Source organism: Arachis ipaensis, chromosome B6 (assembly GCF_059453495.1).
Source record: "Arachis ipaensis isolate K30076 ecotype BB chromosome B6, ASM5945349v1, whole genome shotgun sequence".
NCBI classification, from domain to species: domain Eukaryota; kingdom Viridiplantae; phylum Streptophyta; class Magnoliopsida; order Fabales; family Fabaceae; genus Arachis; species Arachis ipaensis.
Window position 1 is genome coordinate 38,370,249 of NC_142441.1, and position 22,735 is coordinate 38,392,983.

General features: G+C 38.3%; 2 non-coding genes across 2 annotated transcripts; both read right to left on the reverse strand.

The window, feature by feature from the left end:
- Positions 1-822: 822 nt before the first annotated feature.
- Positions 823-930, reverse strand: LOC148555197 (small nucleolar RNA R71). Its single transcript, XR_015887753.1, has one exon. It is a non-coding gene; the product is annotated as a small nucleolar RNA R71 (small nucleolar RNA).
- Positions 931-12,386: 11,456 nt separating this feature from the next.
- Positions 12,387-12,494, reverse strand: LOC148555198 (small nucleolar RNA R71). The gene has a single exon (XR_015888243.1). It is a non-coding gene; the product is annotated as a small nucleolar RNA R71 (small nucleolar RNA).
- Positions 12,495-22,735: the final 10,241 nt, after the last annotated feature.

Sequence of the window (22,735 nt, forward strand, 5' to 3'; positions counted from 1 at the left end):
AATCATAATTTTTGAAAATCCTTTACCAATTTTTCAAAATTTCTTTTAATTATTTCAAAATCTTTTACTTTAATTTCGAAAATTCTTCCCCTCTTCTCACATCCTCTATTTAAGGGACTAACACTCCTCCTCAAGGTGCAATTCAAACTCTATCCCTCTTGATAAGTTCGAATTCTCTTCTATCTACCTCCTCCTTCTATTCTTCTTTACCTCTGACACTTTAAGGAATCTCTATACTGTGACATAGAGGATTCCATACTTTCTTGTTCTCTTCTCTTTCATATGAGCAGGAGCAAGGACAAGGGCATTCTTATTGAAGCTGATCCTGAACCTGAAAGGACCTTGAAGAGAAAGCTAAGAGAAGCTAAAGTATAACTCTCTCTAGAGGGCCTAACAGAGCTCTTCAAGGAGGAAGAAGCCATGGCAGCCGAAAACAACAATGCCAACAATGCAAGGAAGGTGCTTGGTGACTTTACTGCACCTACTCCCAACTTCTATGGGAGAAGCATCTCAATCCCTACCATTGGAGCAAACAACTTTTAGCTTAAGCCTCAATTAGTTTCTATGATGCAACAGAATTGCAAGTTTCATGGACTTCCATTGGAAGATCCTCATAAGTTTTTAGCTGAATTCTTGCAAATCTGTGACACTGTCAAGACCAATGGGGTTGACCCTGAGGTCTACAGACTTATGCTCTTCCCTTATGCTGTAAGAGACAGAGCTAGGACATGGTTGGACTCACAACCTAAAGAAAGCCTGAACTCTTGGAAAAAGCTAGTCAATGCCTTCTTGGCAAAATTCTTTCCACCTCAAAAATTGAGCAAGCTTAGAGTGGAAGTCCAAACCTTCAGACAGAAGGAAGGTGAATCCCTCTATGAAGCTTGGGAAAGATACAAGCAATTGATCAGAAGGTGTCCTTCTGACATGCTTTCAGAATGGAGCATCATAGGTATCTTCTATGATGGTCTGTCTGAACTGTCCAAGATGTCATTGGACAGCTCTGCTGGAGGATCTCTTCATCTGAAGAAGACGCCTGCAGAAGCTCAGGAACTCATTGAGATGGTTGCAAATAACCAATTCATGTACACTTCTGAAAGGAATCCTGTGAATAATAGGACAACTCAGAAGAAAGGAGTTCTTGAGATTGATACTCTGAATGCCATATTGGCTCAGAATAAAATATTGACCCAACAAGTCAATATGATTTCTCAGAGTCTATCTGGAATGCAAGCAGCAACAGGCAGTACTAAGGAAGCTTCCTCTGAAGAAGAAGCTTATGATCCTGAGAACCCAGCAATGGAAGAGGTGAATTACATGGGAGAACCCTATGGAAATACCTATAATCCTTTATGGAGAAATCATCCAAACCTCTCATGGAAGGATCAACAGAGGCTCCAACAAGGCTTTAACAACAATAATGGTGGAAGAAATAGGTTTAGCAATAGCAAACCTTTTCCATCATCTTCTCAGCAACAGACAGAGAATTCTAAGCAAAGCCACTCTGACTTAGCAACCATTGTCTCTGATCTAATCAAAACCACTCAAAGTTTCATGACTAAAACAAGATCCTCCATTAGAAATTTGGAGGCACAAGTGGGTCAGCTGAGTAAGAAAGTTACTGAACTCCCTCCTAGTACTCTTCCAAGCAATACAGAAGAGAATCCAAAGAGAGAGTGCAAGGCCATAAACACATCTCACATGGCCGAACTTGGAGATGAGGAAGAGGCAGTGATTTCCACTAAGGATGACCTCAATGGACGTCCACTGGCCTCCAAGGAGTTCTCTAATGAGGAACCATGGGAATCTGAGGCTCACACTGAGACCATAGAGATTCCATTGAATTTACTTTTGCCATTTATGAGCTCTGATGAGTATTCTTCCTCTGAAGAGGATGAAGATGTTACTGAAGAGCAAGTTGCTAAGTATCTTGGAGCAATCATGAAGCTAAATGCCAAGTTATTTGGTAATGAGACTTGGGAGGAAGAACCCCCCTTGCTCATCAAAGAACTGGATGACTTGACTAGGCAGAGATTACCTCTGAAGAGACAAGATCCTGGGAAGTTTTTAATACCTTGTACCATAGGCACCATGACCTTTGAGAAGGCTCTGTGTGACCTAGGGTCAAGTATAAACCTCATAGCTCTCTCTATAATGGAGAAGCTAGGGATCATTGAGGTACAAGCTGTAAGAATCTCACTAGAGATGGCAGACAATTCAAGGAAATAAGCTTATGGATTTGTAGAGGATGTCTTGGTAAAGGTTGAAGACTACTACATCCCTGCTGATTTCATAATCCTAGACACTGGAAAGTGTATAGATGAATCCATCATCCTTGGTAGACCCTTCCTAGCCACAGCAAAAGCTGTGATTGATGTAGACAGAGGAGAATAAGTTCTTCAAGTGAATGAGGACTCCCTTGTGTTTAAGGCTCAAGGATCTCCCTCTGTAACCAAGGAGAGGAAGCATGAAAAGCTTCTCTCAATACAGAGTCAAACAAAATCCCCACATTCAAACTCTAAGTCTGGTGTTGGGAGGCCACAACCAAACCCTAAGTTTGGTGTTGAGAGGCCATCATCATGCTCTGAGTAGCTGTGAGGCTCCATGAGAGCCCACTGTCAAGCTACTGACATTAAAGATGCGCTTGTTGGGAGGCAACCTAATTTTACTTATCTATGTTATTTTCCATTGTTGTTTTATGTTTTCTGTAGGTTGATGATCATGTGAAGTCACAAAAACAATTGAAAAAGCAAAAATAGACTTAAAAATAGAATGAAAAATACAACACCCTGGAGGAGAAACTTACTGGCGTTTAAACACCAGTAAGGGTAGTAGAATGGGCGTTAAACGCCCATTCTGGCACCATTCTGGGCGTTTAACGCCAGAAATGGGCACCAGACTGGCGTTTAACGCTAGAAAAGGGCAAGAAGCTGGTGTTAAACGCCAGAAATGGGTAGCAGCCTGGCGTTTAACGCCAGGATTGGCAGAAAGGGGCATTTTTGCATGCCACTTAGTGCAGGGATGAGATATCCTTGACACCTCAGGATCTGTGGACCCCACAGGATCCCCACCTCTCTCTCTCTTCTTCACCCAGTGCACTTGCTAGTTAGTTGTGTGGAATTGTGACAAAGTGTGATTCACGTTTAAGAGCTCCAAGTCCTTTGGCGCCAATCACCTTAATACCTCTTCCCCAAAAAACCCCTCACCTATCAAATCCCACCATTCTCTTCACCACTCACATCCATCTTTCATAAAATACCACCTACCTCACCATTCAAATTCAAACCACTTTTCCACCCAAACCCACCCATAATGGCCGAACCATCCCCCCTCTCCATTCCTATATAAACTCATCTTCACTCCTTCTTTTTCACACAACCTAAACACTACCTATCCCCCTTGGCCTAAACTCATCTTCTTTTTCTACTCTCTTCTTTCTTCTTTTGCTCAAGGACGAGCAACCTTCCAAGTTTGGTGTGGTAAAAGCTAAAGCTTTTTTGTTTTTCCATAACCATTTATGGCACCAAAGGCCGGAGAAACCTCTAGAAAGAGGAAATGGAAGGCAAAAGCTTCCACCTCTGAGTCATGGGAGATGGAGAGATTCCTCTCAAGGGTGCATCAAGACCACTTCTATGAAGTTGTGGCCAAGAAGAAAGTGATCCCCGAGGTCCCTTTCAAACTCAAAAAGGGCGAATATCCGGAGATCCGACATGAGATCCGAAGAAAAGGTTGGGAAGTTCTCACCAACCCCATTCAACAAGTCAGAATCTTAATGGTTCAAGAGTTCTATGCCAATGCATGGATAACCAAGAACCATGATCAAAGTGTGAACCCAGACCCAAAGAATTGGCTTACAATAGTTCGGGGGAAATGCTTAGATTTTAGTCCAGAGAATGTAAGGTTGGCATTCAACTTGCCCATGATGCAAGGAGATGCACACCCCTACACTAGAAGGGTCAACTTTGATCAAAGGTTGGACCAAGTCCTCATAGACATATGTGAAGAGGGCGCTCAATGGAAGAGAGATTCAAGAGGGAAGCCAGTTCAACTAAGAAGGCACGACCTCAAGCCCGTGGCTAGAGGATGGTTGGAGTTCATCCAACGCTCAATCATTCCCACTAGCAACCGTTCTGAAGTTACTATAGACCGGGCTATCATGATTCATAGCATCATGTTAGAGAGGAAGTAGAAATTCATGAGGTTATATCCCAAGAACTCTACAAGGTGGCGAACAAGTCCTCTACTGTGGCAAGGTTAGCCTTCCCTCATCTCATTTGTCACCTTTGCAATTCGGCTGGAATTGACATAGAGGGAGACATCCTCATTGATGAGGACAAGCCCATCACTAAGAAAAGGATGGAGCAAACAAGAGATCCCACTCATGGCCAAGAACATGAGGGAATTCCTCATCATGAAATCCCTGAGATGTCTCAAGGGATGCATTTTTCTCCACAAAATTATTAGGAGCAAATCAACACCTCTCTAGGAGAATTAAGTTCCCACATGGGATGACTAAGGGTGGAGCACCAAGAGCATTCCATCCTCCTCCATGAAATTAGAGAAGACCAAAGAACCATGAGAAAGGAGCAACAAAGGCAAGGAAGAGACATTGAGGAGCTCAAGCACTCCATAAGATCTTCAAAAGGAAGAACAAGCTGCCATCACTAAGGTGGACCCGTTCTTTAATTTTCTTGTTCTTTATTTTCTGTTTTTTGAAAATTGTGCTTTATGTTTATCTATGTTTGTGTCTTTATTACATGATCATTAGTGTCTAAGTGTCTATGCCTTAAAGCTATGAAAATGAATCCATCACCTTTCTTAAATGAAAAATGTTTTTAATTGAAAAAGAAAAAGAAGTGCATAAATTTCAAATTTTAAAAAAGTTTAGTTATTTTGATGTGGTGGCAATACTATTGTTTTTCTGAATGAATCCTTGAACAGTGCATATTTTTGAATTTGATTGTTTATGAATGTTAAAATTGCTGGCTCTTGAAAGAATGATGGGAAAAGGAGAAATATTATCTGATGATCTGAAAAATCATAAAATTGATTCTTGAAGCAAGAAAAAGCAGTGAATAGAAAGCTTGCAGAAAAAAAAAGGGCGAAAAAGAAAAAAAAAAAGAAAAAAAGAGAGAAAAAGAAAGAAAAGCAAGCAGAAAAAGCCAGTAACCCTTTAAACCAAAAGGCAAGGGTAAAATAAAAAGGATCCAAGGCTTTGAGCATCAGTGGATAGGAGGGCACACAGGAATAAAATCCTGTCCTAAGCGGCTAAACTAAGCTGTCCCTAACCATGTGCTTGTGGCGTGAAGGTGTCAAGTAAAAACTTGAGACTGGGCGGTTAAAGTCGTGGTCCAAAAGCAAAAAGAGTGTGCTTAAGAGCTCTGGACACCTCTAATTGGGGACTCTAGCAAAGCTGAGTCACAATCTGAAAAGGTTCACCCCGTTATGTGTCTGTGGCATTTATGTATCTGGTGGTAATACTGGAAAATAAAATGCTTAGGGTCACGGCCAATACTCATAAAGTAGCTGTGTTCAAGAATCAACATACTTAAATAGGAGAATCAATAACACTATCTGGATTCTGAGTTCCTATAGAAGCCAATCATTCTAAACTTCAAAGGATAAAGTGGGATGCCAAAACTGAGCTACAGAGGTTGGGAAGATCAGTCTGTCAGCCCTGACCTCTTCGCACTCAAACCGTCATAACTTGAGCTACAGAGGTCTAAATGAGGCGGTTCCAATTGCGTTAGAAAACTAACATCCAGGGCTTCGTAATGATTTATAATTTGCAATAGCTGCCCCGAAGATAGGCGACACGCACGCGTGTCCTGGAGAAAATTCAATCCACGTGTACGCGTGGACGACGCATACGCGTGACTTTGCCGCGTGCTGGACATATCAGAAATTGTTGGGGGGGGATTTCTGGGCTATTTTAGACCCATTTTTCGGCCCAGAAAACACAGATTAGAGGCTATAAAGTGGGAAAAATCAAGGATTCATACACAACATACATTCACATAATTTTAGGTTTTAGATGTAGTTTCTAGAGAGAGGGGCTCTCTCCTCTCTCTTAAGTTTTAAGATTTAGGATTTCTCTTGGTTTTAGGATTATCTTTTCTCAATTCCAGGTTCAATGTTCCTTTAATTTAATTTATCTTCTACTTTTATTTGTTCTAGCTTTCCAGTTTATTTATTTTCCTTGTTATTTACTTTATGTTGACAATTTGGTTTATGCACTCTTCATGTTAGATTTGAATTTCTATCTAATGCAATATGAGGTATTTCAAATTTATGATTTTAATTTAGCTTTTTACATTCTTAGCTTGAATTGATTAATTGGTGACACTTGAATTATCAAACTCTTTGTTGATTGATAATTGGAATTTACTGGTTAATTTGGATCCCTCTGAAGCTAGTCTTTCCTTAGGAGTTGACTAGGACTTGAGAAATCAAATTAATTAGTCCACTTGACTTTTTTTATTTAGTAAGGGTTAACTAAGTGGGAGTAATGAACAATTTTCATCACAATTTATAAGGGTAACTAGGATAGGATTTCCAATTTTCATACCTTGCTAAGAGCTTTATTAGTTATTACTTTAATTCTTGCAATTTACTTTTCCTGTTCATTATTCAAAAACCCCAAAAAGATAATCTTCCATAACCAATAATAAATACACCTCCCTGCAATTCCTTGAGAGATGACCCGAGGTTTAAATACTTCGGTTATTAATTTTATTAGGGGTTTGTTACTTGTGACAACCAAAATTTTGTATGAAAGGATTTCTTGTCGGTCTAGAAGCTATACTTGCAACGAAAACTTATTTGTGAAATTCTTTACCTTCAAAATCCGTTCGTCCTGTGCCAAAAGGACCAAAAATGCTAACGGGTTAGACCAGGTCCAAACTGGGACCAAAGTCCAACATATATAAGCTCACTTAATGAGCTTTCCAGCCCATTTCTTCCCCCAAAGAAAGAGGGGCGCGGTTATAAGCGAAGAGAGGAAGAAGGGAGTGGTTACTATTCACCTCCACCTTCCGGAAGCCATAACTTTTGATCCGGAGCTCCGATTGACGAGACGTTTGCGGCCACGCGAAGCTCTTGATGAGCTCTTCCATTCTATCTAAGTTTTTCTGTTAAGGACTCAAAACTCCATCCCCAGTTTCTATCCCTAGATTCTGCACGTTTTTATGTTTGGTTTTTGAATAGATTTTGTGGTTTTGGTTGTTTTGGTGATCTCTAGTAGCGGATAATTGTTGAATTTTATCCCTACTCACGTTGGATAAGGTAAGGTTCGACCAAACCCTTGTGTTTAGTTATTTTGTGTATCTTAGGTTTTGATTTTGGTGATATATGTGTTGTTAGTTTGAGCTTTGGTGTTTATTGGAGTTGGTTGAGGACTTGGATCAAGCTTGGTGGCTTCATTTTGGTGTTTGGTGCATTTGAAAATCGGCCAAGATATGGTTTTGGTTTCCTTAATGTCATATGTAATGTTTATAGATACTTAGGCTAGTTGACCTTAAGATAGGATTGAATGCTTGGGTGTATGTTTAATTGTATGCAAATTTGATGTTTGATGATAAGTTGTATGGAGGTGGATGACGAGAGTTGTGATTTATTATTGTTGATGAGGGTTATTGGTGTTAATGATATATTATGATGTTGGTTGATATTGATGAGTGTGTATGTTGATTGTGGAAATATGAATGTTTATAATGATTGATAAGGTTAAGGTAAATTGATGAGAAGTATGAATTTTGATTTTGAGGACAATTGGTGTAAATGTGAGTTATTAAGGATAATGAGAAGAATAAACGTTTTGATGGATTTGAGTAATGTTGGTTATTGTTTGGTGGTAATTATGGGAATTGATGAGGATTTGTATTGGTGTTTTTGAGTATTTATGATGATTAGTTATGTTGATGATTGATGGAAATGGTAATTGGTAATATTGATGTTAATGAGATCCATGGAAATTGAAAAATGTGACTTTGGTTGGATTTAGAGTTGTTGAATGGTTTGGAAGGTTGTGTGATTGAGAAAATGGTTGAAGTAGTGTTTGGTATAAATTTTGGGCTATTCTGGTATGGTTGAAATGTGTTTGATTTGGTATTGGGTTGAGGTTTGGTTAAAAATTGAGTTTGTGAGATTTTGGGTAAAAAAATAGAATTTTAGTGAACTTTGATGGGTCATAACTTGTGCCTCAATTTTCGAAATTTGTTGAAACTTGTTTAGAATTAAAGTTCATTGAAAGGTCTTCAAATTGATATAAAGTTTGTAAAATTTGGATTTTTGTAGAGGAAGTTATGATCATTCAAAGTTTGGTGTCCAAAATCTAAAATTCTGCAATGTTGCAGAATTTTGTGATTTCTAGTATGTGCGTACGCACAGCTGATGAGCAGATAATTTATACGCTTTTTGGCACTGTTTTTACATAGTTTTTAGTATGTTTTAATTACTTTTTAGTATATTTTTATTAGTTTTTATTCAAAAATCACATTTCTGGACTTTACTATGAGTTTGTGTATTTTTTTTGTGATTTCAGGTATTTTCTGGCTGAAATTGAGGGACCTGGGCAAAAATCTGATTCAAAGGCTGAAAAAGGACTCCAGATGCTGTTGGATTCTGACCTCTCTGCACTCGAAATGGATTTTTTGGAGCTACAAAAACCCAATTGGCGCACTCCCAATTGCTTTGGAAAGTAGACATCTAGGGCTTTCCAGCAATATATAATAGTTCATACTTTGCTCGAGTTTTGACGACGCAAACTGGCATTCAAACGCTAATTTCCTGCCCTATTCTGGAGTTAAACGCCAGAAACAGGTTGCAAATCAGAGTTAAACGCCAGAAACAGGTTACAACTTGGCGTTTAACTCCAAAAAGAGTCTCTACACATGAAAGCTCAGCCCAAGCACAAACCAAGTGGGCCCGGAAGTGGATTTTCTGCATCATTTACTTATTTCTATAACCCTAGCTACTAGTTTAGTATAAAAACTACTTTTAGTGATTTATTTAAAAACCTTGGATCATTTTTGAGAGTATCTTTGTATCACTTTTGATCATTGATCACGTTTAGGGGGCTGGCCATTCGGCCATGCCTGGACCACTTTCACTTATGTAATTTTCAATGGTGGAGTTTCTACACCCCATAGATTAAGGTATGGAGCTCTGCTGTTCTTCATGAATTAATGCAAAGTACTATTATTTTTCTATTCAACTCAAGCCTATTTCTTCTCTAAGATATTCATTCGCACACAAGAACATGATGAATGTGATGATTATGTGACGCTCATCACCATTCTCACCTATAAATGCGTGCCTGATAACCACTTCCATTCTACATGCAAACAAGCTTGAATGTGTATCTCTTGGGTTTCTAATCTAAGATTAAAACCTTCGTGGTATAGGCTAGAATTATTGGTGGCCATTCCTAAGATCCGGAAAGTCTAACCCTTTTCCGTGGTATTCTGAGTAGGATCTAGGAAGGGATGACTGTGACAAGCTTCAAACTCGCAAGTGTTGGGCGTAGTAACAGACGCAAAAGGATCAATGGATCCTATTCCAACATGATCGAGAACCGACAGATGATTAGCCGTGCGGTGACAGTGCATTTGGACCATTTTCACTGAGAAGACGGGAAGTAGCCATTGACAACAGTGATGCCCAACATACAGCTTGCCATGGAAAGGAGTATGAATGATTGAATGAAGGCAGTAGGAAAGCAGAGATTCAGAAGGTGCAAAGCATCTCCATATGCTTATCTGAAATCCCACCAATAAATTACATAAGTATTTCTATCTTATTTTATTTATATTTTAATTATCAAAACCTCATAACCATTTGAATCTGCCTGACTGAGATTTACAAGATGACCATAGCTTGCTTCAAGCCGATAATCTCCGTGGGATCAACCCTTACTCACGTAAGGTTTATTACTTGGATGACCCAGTGCACTTGCTGGTTAGTTGTGCGAAGTTGTGAAGAAGAATTGAGATTATGATAGTGCATACCAAGTTTTTGGCGCTGTTGAGGTCACAATTTTCGTGCACCAAGTTTTTGGCGCCGTTGCCGGGGATTGTTCGAGTTTGGACAACTGACGGTTCATCTTGTTGCTTAGATTAGGTAATTTTATTTTAATTGTAAGCTTTTTGTTTTTGTTCTTTTTATTTTCAAAAAAATTTTCAAAAAATAAATTATTCTATGTCTTTAAAATTTTTAAGAATGAATTCTAGAGTTTTAGATGATGCTTTTATCATCACAGGAGCTAATTGATTCCCATCAATTTGGCTGTTGTATGTAATGTCCTGCTAAAGCTTGGCTAGCCATGTCTAATCTTTTTAGACTGAAGCTTTAGACTAACATTGCATGATTCCTGGAATTCTTATTAAAAATTTTGAAATCCTTATTTTCTCTTTTCCAATTAATTTTTGAAAAATTAAAAAAAAATAATAAAATCATAAATCAAAAATATTTTATGTTTCTTGTTTGAGTCTTGTGTCAAATTTTAAGTTTGGTGTCAATTGCATGTTTTAAATTTTCTAAAAATTTTCGAAAACTCATGCATGTGTCTTTCATGATCTTCAAGTTGTTCTTGATGATTTTCTTTGTTTGATCTTTGCATTTTCTTGTTTGGTGTCTTTTCTTGTTTTTCATATGCATTCGAGTTATTAGTGTCTAGAGAATAAAAATTTTTAAGTTTGGTATCTTGCATGTTTTTCTTTTCTTAAAAATTTTTTCAAAAATATGTTCTTGATGTTCATCATGATCTTCAAAAAGTGTTCTTGGTGTTCATCTTGACATTCAAAAAGTGTTCTTGGTGTTCATCTTGACATTCAAAGTGTTCTTGCATGCATTGTGTATTTTGATTCATAATTTTCATGTTTTGAGTCTTTTTGTTGTTTTTCTCTCTCTTCATAAAAATTCAAAAATAAAAAAATATCTTTCCTTATTTCACTCATAAATTTCGAAAACTTGAATTGATTTAGTCATAATTTTTTTTTAAATTTAATTGTTTCTTATGAGTCAAGTCAAATTTTCAATTTAAAAATTCTATCTTTTTCAAAAAAATCAAATCTTTTTCATTTTTTCTTTCATATTTTCGAAAACTTTTAAAAATTGATTTTCAAAATTAAATGCTAACCATTAATATGATTGATTAAAAAATTTCAAGTTGTTACTTGCCTATTAAGAAAAGTTTCAATCTTTAAATTTTAAAATCATATCTTTTAGTTTCTTGTTAGTCAAGTAATCAACTTTAATTTCAAAATCAAATCTTTTTAAATTTCTTTTTCAAATCTTTTTCAAAATAAACTTCAATCATATCTTTTTCAAAAATCAATTTCAAAATCTTTTCTAACTTTTTATCTTTTCAAAATTGATTTTTAAATCTTTTTCAATTAACTACTTGACTTCTTGTTTGATTTTAAAAGTTTTCTATTTCAATCACATCTTTTTCAAAACCAACTAACTACTTTTCTCTCTCCAATTTTCGAAAATCACTAACAATTTTTTTTCAAAAATCTCTTTTTATTTAATTACTTCATTCAGTTTTCAAATTTTATTTTATTTCTCTTTTTAAATTTCGAATTATAACTAATATTTAAAATAAAAACAAAAATATTTTTTTATTTTATTTTATTTAATTTTCGAATTCTTCTCCCTCTCATCTCTTTCTATTTATTTTTTTTACTAACACTCCTCTTCCACTCAAAATTCGAACCCCCTCTTCTTCTCTGTGTTCGAATTTTTCTCTTCTCCTTCTTCTACTCTTCTCTTCTTCTACTCACATAAAGGAATCTCTATACTGTGACATAGAGGATTCCTCTTCTTTTCTGTTCTCTTCTTTTTTTTATATGAGCAGGAACAGGGATAAAGACATTCTTATTGAAGCTGATCATGAACCTGAAAGGACTCTTAAGAGGAAACTAAGAGAAGCTAAAGCACAATACTTTGGAGAGGACCTGACAGAATTTTTTGAAAAAGAAGAGGAGATGGCCGAACCCAAAAACAATGGTGGAGATGCAAGGAAGATGCTTGGTGACTTTATTGCACCCTCTTCTAACTTCTATGGAAGAAGCATCTCAATTTCTGCAATTGGAGCAAATAACTTTGAGCTTAAGCCTCAATTAGTTTCTCTAATGTAGCAGAATTGTAAATTTCATGGACTTCCAATGGAAGATCCTCATCAGTTTTTAGCTGAATTCTTACAAATCTGTGACACTGTCAAGACCAATGGAGTTGATCCCGAGGTCTACAGGATTATACTTTTCCCTTTTGCTGTAAGAGACAGAGCTAGAACATGGTTGAATTCACAACCTAAGGAAAGCCTGAACTCTTGGGATAAGCTAGTCAGTGCTTTCCTGGCTAAATTCTTTCCATCTCAAAAGATGAGCAAGCTTAGAGTGGAAATCCAAACCTTCAGACAGAAGGAAGGTGAGTCCCTCTATGAAGCTTGGGAAAGATATAAGCAACTGATCAAAAGGTGTCCTACTGACATGCTTCCAAAATGGAGCATCATAAGTATATTCTATGATGGTCTGTCCGAGTTGTCAAAAATGTCATTGGACCATTCTGCAGGAGGATTTCTTCATCTGAAAACCCCTGCAGAAGCTCAGGAACTCATTAAAATGGTTGCAAATAACCAGTTCATGTACACCTCTGAGAAGAATCCTGTGAACAATGAGACACCTCAGAAGAAGGGAGTTGTTAAAATTGATACTCTGAATGCCATATTGGCTCAGAACAAAATATTGACTCAGCAAGTCAATATGATTTCTCAGAGTCTGAATGGATTGCAAGCTGCATCCAACAGTACTAAGGAAGCATCTTTTGAAGAAGAAGCTTATGATCCTGAGAACCCTGCAATGGCAGAGGTGAATTACATGGGAGAACCTTATGGAAACACCTATAATCCATCATGGAGAAATCATTTAAATTTCTCATGGAAGGATCAACAAAAGCCTCAACAAGGCTTCAATAATAATGGTGGAAGAAACAGATTTAGCAATAGCAAGCCATTTCCATCATCTTTTCAGCAACAGACAGAGAATTTTGAACAGAGCCATTCTGGCCTGGCAATCATAGTCTCTGATCTATCCAAGACCACACTAAGTTACATGAATAAAACATGGTCCTCCATTAGAAATTTGGAGGCACAGGTGGGTCAGCTGAGTAAGAAGATTACTGAAACTTCTCCCAGTACTCTCCCAAGCAATACAGAAGAAAATCCTAAGAGAGAGACCAAGGCCATAACCATGACCAACATGGCCGAACCTGGAGAGAGTGAGGAGGACGTGAGTCCCAGTGAGAAAAGCCTCATGGGACATCCTCTGGACAGAAAGGAGTTTCCCTTTGAGGAACCAAAGGAATCTGAGGCTCATACAGAGACCATAGAGATTCCATTGAACTTCCTTCTGCCATTCATGAGCTCTGATGAATATTCCTCCTCTGAAGAAGATGAAGACATCACTGAAGAGCAAGTTGCTAAATATCTAGGAGCAATCATGAAGCTGAATGCCAAGTTATTTCGTAATGAGATTTGGAAGGATGAACCCCCCTTGTTCACCAGTGAACTGAATGCATTAATGAGGCAGACATTACCTCAGAAGAAACTGGATCCCGGAAAATTCTTCAAACCTTGTACCATAGGCACCATGACCTTTGACAAGGCTCTATGTGACCTGGGGTCAGAGATAAACCTCATGCCACTCTCTGTAATGGAGAAACTGGGAATCTTTGAGGTACAAGCTGCAAGAATCTCACTAGAGATGGCAGACAAATCAATGAAACATGCTTATGGAATAGTAGAGGACGTGCTAATGAAGGTTGAAGGCCGTTACATCCCTGCTGATTTCATAATCCTAGACACTGGAAAGGATGAGGATGAATCCATCATCCTTGGCAGACCCTTCCTAGCCACAGCAAAAGCTGTGATTGATGTTCACAGAGGAGAATTGGTCCTTCAGTTGAATGAGGACTACCTTGTATTCAAGACTCGAGGTTCTCCTTCTGTAACCATGGAGAGGAAGCATGAAAAGCTTCTCTCAATACAGAGTCAAACAAAACCCCCACATTCAAACTCTAAATTTGGTGTTGGGAGGCCACAACCAAACTCTAAGTTTGGTATTGAGAGGCCCCAACCTTGCTTTGATTATCAGTGAGGCTCCATGAGATCCCACTGTCAAGCTATTGACATTAAAGAAGCACTTGTTGGGAGGCAACCCAATGTTATTTAATTATATATATTTATTTTCCATTGCTATTTTATGTTTTCTTTAGGTTGATGATCATGTGAAGTCACAAAAAGAACTGAAAAATCAAAAACAAAATGAAAAACAGCATTTAAAATAGCTCACCCTGGAGGAAGAGCTTACTGGCTTTTAAACGCCAGTAAGAAGCATCAGATTGGCGTTTAACGCCAGAAAGAAGCATCAAGCTGGCGTTCAACGCCAGAAATAAGCTACAGTCTGGCGTTTAACACCAGAACAAAGCATCTAATTGGTGTTTAACGCCAAGAATGGGAGAAAAGCTGGCGTTAAACACTAGAAACAAGCAGCAACCTGGCGTTTAACGCCAGAAATGCACTCTAAGGGCGTTTTGCACGACTAAATGGAGCAGGGATGTTAAGTCCTTGACCCCTCAGGATCTGTGGACCCCACAGGATCCCCACCTACCCCACCTCTTCTTCTCTCCTCTTCACACCCTTTCATAACACTCTTCCCCAAATACCCTTCACCAATCACTTCCATTTTTCTTCCCCAAAAACCCTTCACCACTCACATCCATCCACTCTTCCCCACCAACCCCACCTACCTCTAAATTCAAAATCCATTTCCCTCCCAAACTCAACCCTAATACACGAAACCTAACCCTCCCCCCACCCCTATATAAACCCCTCAACACTACTTCATTTTCACACATTACAAACACTTCTTCTCCCTCTTGGCCAAATACACACTTCCCCTCCATCTCCTCCATTTTCTTCTTCTTCTACTATTTTCCTTTTTCTTTTGCCCGAGGACGAGCAAACATTTTAAGTTTGGTGTGGTAAAAGCGTTGCTTTTTATTTTTCCATAACCATTAATGGCACCTAAGGCCAGAGAAACCTCAAGAAGGAGGAAAGGGAAGGCAATTGCTTCCACCTCTTAGTCATGGGAGATGGAGAGATTCATCTCAAAGGTCCATCAAGACCACTTCTATGAAGTTATGGCCAAGAAAAATGTGATCCCTGAGGTCCCTTTTAAGCTCAAAAAGGGTGAATATCCAGAGATCCGACAAGAGATTAGAAGAAGAGGATGGGAAGTACTCTCCAATCCTATTCAACAAGTCGGAATCTTAATGGTTCAAGAGTTCTATGCAAACGCATAGATCACTAGGAACCATGATCAAAGTATGAACCCGAATCCAAAGAATTGGCTTACAATGGTTTGGGGAAAATACTTATATTTCAGTCCGAAAAATGTAAGGTTGGCATTCAACTTGCCAATGATGGAAGAAAATGCACGCCCCTACACTAGAAGGGTCAACTTTGATCAAAGGTTGGACCAAGTTCTCATGGACATATGTGAGGAAGGAGCTCAATGGAAAATTGACTCAAGAGGCAAGCCGGTTCAATTGAAAAGGCATGACCTTAAACCTGTGGCTAGAGGATGGTTGGAGTTCATCCAACGCTCTATCATTCCTACTAGCAACCAATCCGAAGTAACTGTGGATCGGGCCATTATGATCCATAGTATCATGATTGGGGAGGAAGTGGAAGTTCATGAGATTATACCTCAATAACTCTACAAGGTGGCTGACAAGTCCTCCACTTTGGCAAGGTTAGCCTTCCCTCACCTTATTTGTCACCTCTGTAATTCGGCTGGGATTGTCATAGATGAAGACATCCACATTGAAGAGGACAAGCCCATCACTAAAAAGAGAATGGAGCAAACTAGAGAGCCCACTCATGGACCTCAACAAAAACATGAGGAAATTCCTCATCATGAAATCCCTGAGATGCCTCAAGGGATGCACTTTCCTCCACAAAACTATTGGGAGCAAATCAACACTTTCCTAGGAGAATTAAGTTCCAACATGGGACAACTAAGGGTGGAGTACCAAGAGCATTCCATCCTCCTCCATGAAATTAGAGAAGATCAAAGAGCCATGAGGGAGGAGCAACAAAGGCAAGGAAGAGACATTGAGGAGCTAAAGCACTCCATAAGATATTCAAGAGGAAGAACTAGCCGTCATCACTAAGGTGGACCCGTTCTTTAATTTCTTTGTTCTTTATTTTTCTATTTTTTTCGTTTACTATGCTCTATGTTTATTTATGTTTGTGTCTTTATTACATGATCATTAGTGTTTAAGTGTCTATGTCTTAAAGCTATGAATGTCCTATGAATCCATCACCCTTCTTAAATGAAAACTGTTTTTAATTACAAAAGAACAAGAAGTACATGATTCCGAATTCATCCTTGAAATTAGTTTAATTATTTTGATGTGGTGACAATACTTTTTGTTTTCTGAATGAATGCTTGAACAGTGCATATATCTTTTGAATTTGTTGTTTATGAATGTTAAAATTGTTGGCTCTTGAAAGAATGATGAAAAAGGAGAAATGTTATTAATAATTTGAAAAATCATAAAATTAATTCTTGAAGCAAGAAAAAGCCGTGAATAACAAGGCTTGCAAAAAAAATATGGCAAAAATAAAAGAAAAAAAAAGAGAAGAAAGAAAAAGAAAAAGCAAGTAGAAAAAGCCAAGAGCTCTTTAAACCAAAAGGCAAGAGCAAAAAGCCAGTAACCCTTTAACCAAAAGGCAAGGGTAAAATAAAAAGGATCCAAGGCTTTGAGTATTAATGGATAGGAGGGCCCAAAGGAATAAAATCCTGGCCTAAGCGGCTAAACCAAGCTGTCCCTAACCATGTGCTTGTGGCGTGAAGGTGTCAAGCCAAAAGCTTGAGACTGAGCAGTTAAAGTCGTGATCCAAAGCAAAAAGAGTGTGCTTAAGAACCCTGGACACCTCTAATTGGGGACTCTAGCAAAGCTGAGTCACAATCTGAAAAGGTTCACCCAGTTATGTGTCTGTGGCATTTATGTATCCGGTGGTAATACTGGAAAACAAAGTGCTTAGAGCCACGGCCAAGACTCATAAAGTAGCTGTGTTCGAGAATCAACATACTGAACTAAGAGAATCAATAACACTATCTGAATTCGGAGTTCCTATAGATGCCAATCATTCAGAGGCAAAAAGCTACTAGTCCCGCTCATATAATTAGAGCTAAGTTTCATTGATACTTTGGAATTTATAGTATATTCTCTTCTTTTTATCCTATTTGATTTTTAGTTGCTTGGGGACAAGCAACAATTTAAGTTTGGTGTTGTGATGAGCGGATAATTTATACGCTTTTTGGCACTATTTTTACATAGTTTTTAGTATATTTTTATTAGTTTTTATTCAAAAATCACATTTCTGGACTTTACTATGAGTTTATGTGTTTTTCTGTGATTTCAGGTATTTTCTGGCTGAAATTGAGGGACCTGAGCAAAAATCTAATTCAAAGGCTGAAAAAGGACTGCAGATGCTGTTGGATTCTGACCTCCCTGCACTCGAAATGATTTTTCTGGAGCTTCAGAAGCCCAATTGGCGCAGTCTCAATTGAGTTGGAAAGTACACATCCAGGGCTTTCCAGTAATATATAATAGTCCATACTTTTCTCGAGTTTTGACGACGCAAACTGGCGTTCAAACGCCAACTTCCTGCCCTATTCTAGAGTTAAACGATAGAAACAGGTTGCAAATCAGAGTTAAATGCCAGAAACAGGTTACAACCTAGCGTTTAACTCCAGAAAGAGTCTCTACACATGAAAGCTCAATGCTCAGCCCAAGCACACACCAATTGGGCCCGGAAGTGGATTTTCTGCATCATTTACTTATTTCTATAACCCTAGCTACTAGTTTAGTATAAAAACTACATTTAGTGATTTATTTAAAAACCTTGGATCATTTTTGAGAGTATCTTTGTATCACTTTTGATTATTGATCACGTTTAGGGGGCTGGCCATTCGGCCATGCCTGGACCACTTTCACTTATGTAATTTTCAACGGTGGAGTTTCTACACCCCATAGATTAAGGTGTGGAGCTCTGCTGTTCTTCATGAATTAATGCAAAGTACTATTGTTTTTCTATTCAACTCAAGCCTATTTCTTCTCTAAGATATTCATTCGCACACAAGAACATGATGAATGTGATGATTATGTGACGTTCATCACTATTCTCACCTATGAATGCGTGCCTGATAACCACTTCCGTTCTACATGCAAACAAGCTTGAATGTGTATCTCTTGGGTTTCTAATCTAAGATTAAAACCTTCGTGGTATAGGCTAGAATTATTGGTGGCCATTCCTGAGATTCGGAAAGTCTAAACCTTGTCTGTGGTATTGATGAGATATTTTGGAGGAAAAATAAATTTCTCCCAAAACACACAAATCTAACCGGCAAGTGCACCGGGTCGCATCAAGTAATAAAAACTCACGGGAGTGAGGTCGATCCCACAGGGACTGAAGGATTGAGCAATTTTAGTTTAGTGGTTAATTTAGTCAAGCGAATCAAGATTTGGTTGAGTGTTTTGTGATTTGCAGAAATTAAATTGCATGGAATTAAAGAGAACATGAAATAAATTGCTGAATCTTAAAGAACAAGAAATTAAATAGCAGAAACTTAGAATGCAAGAAATGTAAATTGCGGAATCTTAAAGTGCAAGAAATGTAAACGGCTGGAATTGTAAAGGGAATTGGGGAATGGATTTGCAGAATTTAAACAGGGAAAAGTTGAATTGCATTAAACAGAAGAGTAAAAGGGAATTGGGATTGAAACGGATCTTGAAGCAGTAAAGTAAATGAACATTAAAAGCAAGAAACAGAATGTAAATTGGGAATTCAGATCTCAGGACCCAGAGACTAGAAAACCAAGTCTAGATCTCAATGCCTTCCTAGATCCAACAAGAATAATTGCAAAGGAAATTGTAAATTGCAAGGAAAGTAAATGAGAATCAAGTAACAGAAACGGAAATTCAATTGCAGTAAATAAACAGAGAGATCCAAGGTTGAGATTGAAACAGAATTTCTTCAATTCTCCAACCCAAAATCCAAGACAATTGTAATTGAAATTGAAAGCAATAAAACTGAGAGGAAGAGAAGTGAATTCTCCTTCCCCAAGACAAGAAATTAAAAATCACTCAATATCCAAAGCTCTCCGAAAACTATTATGAAAATTCCAAAAGAAAGCTCCCCGAAAAACTTGAATTCTATCCTATTTATACACTTTCTTCCAATGATCTTCAAGCCTTGAGTTGGGCCTTTGCTCTTGGTGGAATTGGGTTGAAAGAGGCCTTGGTTGATTGCTCTTGAAGTTTGGAGAAGAACCAAAGTGAACCAATTGAACCGGGTTTGAGTTTTGCAAAAGTTGGACCAAAAGTTTGAGCAAAAGTTAGGGGTCTAACTTTTGCTCCAACTTTTCATATCAGCTAACACCACTTTGCTGATATGAACGTTGGTGCCAACGTTAGGGGTCTAACTTTGGCCCTAACGTTGGCCTTGCCTTGTGTACTTGTGGCGCCAACGTTAGCCACCAAGTTAGGGGGCTAACGTTGGCGCAAACTTTTGCTCCTCCTTGTGATTTTCATGTGCCAACGTTAGCCACCAAGTTAGGGGGCTAACGTTGGCGCAAACTTTTGGTGCCCAGGGAGGTTTTCTTCATGCCAACGTTAGCCTCAAAGTTAGGGGGCTAACGTTGGCGCAAACTTTTGGTGCCCAGGGGTGAATTTTATGTGCCAACGTTAGCATCAAAGTTAGGGGGCTAACGTTGGCGCAAACTTTTGGTACCCAAGGAGTGATTTTCAAGTTCCAACGTTAGCCTCCAAGTTAGGGGGCTAACGTTGGGGCTAACTTTTCAACCAAAAGTTTGTGCAAAAGTTTGATGCTAACTTTAGGTCCAGCTTTTTGCTTCCTGGTTCAATTTCACTTATTCCATTGTCTTCTCTTTACTCCTAGCTATTCCTTCTTGCTTCAGCCTTTCTCCAAGCTTTCTTCACCTATAATTAATCAACCAAACACATCAAAGCTATGCTTAAAATCATGAGATATTCATTCTTTCATAATATGTGACAATTATAGTATAAAACCTCATGAAATAGCATGAATTCATACATGGTTGATTCAATCAAGGGAAACATGAAAATCTACCTAATTGGCTTGCTTGTAGCTCAAGAAAGTGCATAATTCTAATGAAAATGAAAGAAAAAGACTAGTTAAAATAGGCTAAGATGACTTGTCATCAGGTATTCCGAGTAGGATCTGGGAAGGGATGACTGTGACGAGCTTCAAACTCGCAAGTGTTGGGCGTAGTGACAGACGCAAAAGGATCAATGGATTCTATTCCAACATGATGGAGAACCGACAGATGATTAGCCATGCGGTGACAGCACATTTGGACCATTTTCACTGAGAGGACGGGAAGTAGCCATTGACACCAGTGATGCCCAACATACAGGTTGCCATGGAAAGGAGTTTAAATGATTGAATGAAGACAGTAGGAAAGCAGAGATTCAGAAGGAGTAAAGCATCTCCATACGCTTATCTGAAATCCCACCAATGAATTACATAAGTATTTCTATCTTATTTTATTTATATTTTAATTATCAAAACCTCATAACCATTTGAATCTAACTGACTGAGATTTACAAGATGACCATAGCTTGCTTCAAGCCGACAATCTCTGTAGGATCGACCCTTACTCACGTAAGGTTTATTACTTGGACGACCCAGTGCACTTGCTGGTTAGTTGTGCGAAGTTGTGAAGAAGAATTGAGATTATGATAGTGCGTACCAAGTTTTTGGCGCCGTTGAGATCACAATTTCGTGCACCATCAGCCTTGTATGCACGCACACACCAAGAAAGTTTTACAACCCGTGTGTACGCACAGCCCTGTACGCACACACGTGTTGGGAAGATCAGTCTGTTGGGGCCGCTAGCACAGGTTGTGCGAGTGAACAGACATTGTAAATTTTGGTACATGTGCGTACGCATACCCCTGGTAGTAGGGCACGCTCCCCCGGAATATTTCCCTCTAAAAGGAGAAGGTGGTAGGGCACTCATCCCTCGAAATTCTTCCTCCTTATGCACAATAGAGAGACTAATTCGGGAGTTGTCGATGGATTTTCTGTCGGGTTTGACGATAACCGACATGTGATATTACAGCCAATAGGGCAGACATTCATCATGTGCATCTTTTATAACCTTGCTTGCTTTGTTTACTTGAGTTTGCCTAATTGTATAACATGCCTACCTGCTTCTTAAACTACTTGTTGTATATGAATATTATCTGTGTTTTACTTGTTTGCAATAACTGTGATTGTCTGGTGCTGAGGAGGTTAGGTAGGCGGTGGCAATGGGATCGCACAGAGGTTTGGTTGGTGAAGGCTGTGGAATACAGCGGTGTGATTAGTATTAGTTAGAATTCTCATAAGTTTAGATAACCCGATTTATGGTGTAGGTTCTTTATATATTTATTTATTTTACTCTAAGCTTGAATATCCGTATGTGATGTGGAGTTCTAGGATTGCCTTCGGCGTCTCGGAGCCTTACATCTTACATCATTGGGCACTGTTACCATACTGAGAAACTCTGGTTCTCATTCCATACCTTGTTGTTGTTTTTCAGATGCAGGTCGTGATCTAGTTCGGTGAGATTGCAGATATGGTGACAGAGCGGAGTATGGTTCATTCCTTGTTTATTTCTGTCTTACTTTTGTCATAGTATTCTCTCGCCTTTTGTATATTTATCTTTATGGCCTTAGAGGCTTATTTGAGAGAATAGTTGTTTAAGCTGTTTTTAACTCCAAAGACTCTGTATGTCTGTATATTCTAGTCAGCTTAAACTCCGCAAGCTGCGACTACCTATGATTATTATACTATTATATCTGTATATATTCCATTCGTTTGCTTCTATATCTTGTATCTTATGCGTTAGATTCGTGTGAACGTTTCGCGCTTCTGTAATCCTTTTTTTAGCTTAATCCTTCATCAGGCTTCTAGAATATATATTATTTCCTCCTATATAAATATATATAAGCCTTAGAATTGTCGTAACTTTTGATTAATCTTTACCTTACGGCTAGAGATAAGGCTTAGGGTAATTGGGGTGTTACAAATCATATATATGGTAGGGTCAGATCATGAACCTTTCCCAGCTGGATTTAGAGACCAAGCAAGGTAATCTCAACTATATTATGCAGGAATCCAGCACCTTTTATATTTGAAGTCGGCACTGAATTTTGGACCATAGTTTGAACCACTCTAGGAAACTTTGATAGTTTGACTCGGCCACTTCTATAAGTATTCCCGTCACTGGTGTGCTGAAGCATTGTACAAGAATGTACTAAGGTGCAGTTTCCCTTGTACTACTTTGTTCCTTGTTTTCCCTTCTATATCTGAGCTAGTGTTGCTATAAATTATTTTAACATTTTTGATCTTGTTTATATATTTTATATTGACTGCTTGGGTGATTTCTTACAATGAACAGATTTTTCCAACTAATATTCACGTTGCGCTTGGATCTGTTAATCATCTTTTTATATGTATTGGGTTTCTTGCAGCATTAGTAGCTGGTTTTTTTCTCTGGCAGAAAATCCTATATGGTATTGAGCTATTTATTTTTCTTCTGAATACAAATATCAAATAGAGATAGTAACATATATA